The sequence below is a fragment of the Salvelinus sp. IW2-2015 genome, linkage group LG13, assembly GCF_002910315.2.
Source record: "Salvelinus sp. IW2-2015 linkage group LG13, ASM291031v2, whole genome shotgun sequence".
Taxonomy (NCBI): domain Eukaryota; kingdom Metazoa; phylum Chordata; class Actinopteri; order Salmoniformes; family Salmonidae; genus Salvelinus; species Salvelinus sp. IW2-2015.
The window spans coordinates 3630504-3634492 of NC_036853.1; positions in this window are offsets into that span (position 1 = coordinate 3630504).

Sequence of the window (3989 nt, forward strand, 5' to 3'; positions counted from 1 at the left end):
TGCTACTCTCTTTTATTCTACCTACATGTACATATTACCTCAATTACCTCGACTAACCGGTGCCCTCGCACATTGACTCTGTACTGGTACCCCCTGTATATAGCCTCGCTATTGTTATTTTTCTGCTGCTCTTGAATTATTATTATTTATTTTTTTACCCAGCTATTTAAAAAAAAACTGCATTCTTGGTTCAGGGCTTGTAAGTCAACATTTCACTGTAAGGTCTACACCTGTTGTATTCGGCGCATGTGACAAATACAATTTAATTTGATTTGATTTTATGTGCTTTTACAAATCATGTCCAATCAATTTGAATTTACCACAGGTGGACTCCAATCAAGTTGTAGAAACATCTCAAGGATGATCAATGGAAACAGGATGTACCTGAGCTCAATTTAGTCTCATAGCAAAAAATACTTATGTAAATAAGGTATTTGCTAAAATTCCTAAAAACCTGTTTTCACTTTGTCATTATGGGGTATTGTATGTAGATTGATGAGGATTTTTTTTATTTAATCCATTTTAGAATAAGGCTGTAACGTAACAAAATGTGGAAAGAGCCAAGAGGTCTGAATATTTTCTGAATGCACAGTATGGCTTTATATCACCCACTCTGGACAGGACAGTATCATGTTTTGCTAAAGTCTGGTATATAGCCCCCCTATTATATTAGCAGACAACTGTTGCCACAGACGACTCTGGTAACCTGCAGTGACCTTGTAAAATTACCATTCTCCACATGCAGTTGCAAGAAGGCGCTGATGGACATCGCCCATCTCCACATGCAGTTGCATAATGGCGCCAATGGCGCCAATGGACATGGCCGCCTTGTTTCAGGCTCCGAAGTATCTTTGCAGTTTTTTTTTTGTTTGTTAGATATTAGTGCGCAGTTGGAGCTAGGAACACAAGCATTTTGCTACACCCGCAATAACATCTACTAACCATGTTTATGTGACAAATAAAATTTGAGTTGACTAATGGAAAACCACCATGGCACCCAGCGCACAGCCTGAATCCAAACAAATAAAAACAAAAGTCATGTGTGTAGCTACATGATATACAGTTGAAGTCGGAAGTTTACATACATCTTAGCCAAATACATTTAAACTCAGTTTTTCACAATTCTTGACATTTAATCCCAGTAAAAATTCCCTGTTTTAGGTCAGATAGGATCACCACTTTATTTTAAGAATGTGACATGTCAAAATAATAGCAGAGAGAATGATTTATTTCAGCTTTCATTTATTTCATCACATTCCCAGTGGGTCAGAAGTTTACATACAATCAATTCGTATTTGGTAGCATTGCCTTTAAATTGTTGAACTTGGGTCAAATGTTTCAGGTAGTCTTCCACAAGCTTCCCACAATAAGTTGGATGAATTTTGGCCCATTCCTCCTGACAGAGCTGGTGTRACTGAGTCAGGTTTGTAGGCCTCCTTGCTCGCACACGCTTTTTCAGTTCTGCCCACAAATTATCTATAGGATTGAGGTCAGGGCTTTGTGATGGCCACTCCCAATGTCTTGACTTTGTTGTCCTTAAGCCATTTTGCCACAACTTTGGAAGTATGATTGGGGTCATTGTCCATTTGGAAGACCCATTTGCGACCAAGCTTTAACTTCCTGACCGATGTCTTGAGATGTTCCTTCAATATATCCACATAATTTTCTTCCTCATTGAGGCCATCTATTTTGTGAAGTGCACCAGTCCCTCCTGCAGCAAAGCACCCCCACAACATGATGCTGCCACCCCGTGCTTCACAGTTGGGATGGTGTTCTTTGGCTTGCAAGCCTCCCCATTTTCCCTCCAAACATAACGATGGTCATTATGGCCAAACAGTTCTATTTTCGTTTCATCAGACCAGGGGACATTTCTCCAAAAAGTACGAGCTTTGTCCCCATGTGCAGATGCAAACCGTAGTCTGGCTTTTTTATGGCAGTTTTGGAGCAGTGGCTTCTTCCTTTAGGGCGGGCATTCAGGTTATGTCGATATAGGACCTGTTTTACTGTGGATATAGATACTTTTGTGCCTGTTTCCTCCAGCATCTTCACAAGGTCCTTTGCTGTTATTCTGGTATTAATTTGCACTTTTCGCACCAAAGTACGTTAATCTGTAGGAGACAGAACGCGTCTCCTTCCTGGGCGGTATGACGACTGTGTGGTCCCATGGTGTTTATACTTGCGTACTATTGTTTGTACAGATGAACGTGGTACCTTCAGGCATTTGGAAATTGCTCCCAAGGATGAACCAGACTTGTGGCGGTCTACAACTTTTTTTCTGCGGTCTTGGCTGATTTATTTTGATTTTCCCATGATGTCAAGCAAAGAGGCACTGAGTTTGAAGGTAGGCCTTGAAATCCACAGGAACACCTCCGGGTTAACTAGCTTGGTAATGCAAGCTAGCTTGCTAATGCACGTGTTAGCATCAAGCTTCATCCCACAAACCACCAGCCTGATCTCTATCACAGTGTCAGAGCACCTGAGATGACGTTGTGATGGGAAATTAAATCATACTATTATTGCATGAAAGTGGTTCATGATGCTAAAGTGGCTCAGTAGACAATTAGGCCAATATTCAGCTCAGTTCACTTCAAGTTAGTTCAGTTAAACTCGACTGAATTCAGTCTAGATCAGATCAGTTAATTTTAATTCAGTTGAGTTCAATTCAGTCACTGAATTACAGCTGTGGGACTTGGGGAGGGATAAGGAATGTGATTATCAAGAATGGTCTAAGCAAATACAAGCTTTATCTTGAACATAACCTTTTAAACAAAGGATATGTGTCACACCCTGGCCTTAGTTATCTTTGTTTTCTTTATTATTTTAGTTAGGTCAGGGTGTGACATGGGGGATGTATGTGTTTTGAATTGTCTAGGGGTTTTTGTATGTTTATGGGGCAGTGTTCAGTCTAGGTGTTTGTATGTCTATGGTTGCCTAGATTGGTTCTCAATTAGAGACAGCTGTCTATCGTTGTCTCTGATTGGGAACCATATTTAGGCAGCCATATTAATTAGGTAGTTCGTGGGTAATTGTCTATGTGTAGTGTTTAGTGTCAGCACTATTTGTTCTATAGCTTCACGCTTGTTGTTTTGTCTAGTTTGTATAGTGTTCGTTTCGTCTTAAATAAAAAGAGAAGATGTATTGTTATCACGCTGCGCCTTGGTCCTCCTCTCTTCCACATTACGACGATCGTGACAATATGACTAATCAAATGAGGATTTATAATGACACTATTAAGAATGGGATTCAGCTATCACTTACTATTGTTATTTCTTTATGTCATTAGCACTGTGTGGAAAGGAATGTTAGCATGTGAGCTTTTCAATGATCAGGTAGAGCTATCAAAATTGACTCATGGTTGCATTTGTAACAATCACTTTTCAGCTGTAGTTTCACCTTTCATGTGTATGTGCGTGAGTGTGTGCGTGTGTGTGTGTTTGTGCATGTGCATGTGCGTGCATGAGTGAGAGAGGTTTCGAGCCACAGAGGCTCCCCAACAGATGGACAGAGCAGAAAGGGGGGGATTCACCTCTATAGAACCTCTATAGGTTAACCGCTATAGAACCTTGACCTCCCCTTTATAGAACATTGACCCCCTGGTCCCAGACCATTTGGCAGACCATGTATAGTATGTTACTGGGTGCCTTGATCCCCTTCTGCTATAGAACCTTGATCCACTTCTGTTACAGAACCTTGACCCCCTCCTGCTACAGTATAGAACCTTGACCCCCTCCTGTTAAAGAACCTTGATAGCCTTATGTTATAGAACCTTAAACCCCTCCTGCTATAGAACATTGAGTCCCTCCTGCTATAGAACCTTGAACCCCTCCTGCTATAGAACCTTGATCTCCTCCTGTTAAAGGATCTTGATCCCATCCTGCTATAGAACCTGAAGCCCCTCCTGCTGTAGAACCTGAAGCCCCTCCTGCTGTAGAACCTTGACCCCCTCCTGCTATAGAACCTTGACCCCCTCCTGCTATAGAACCTTGACC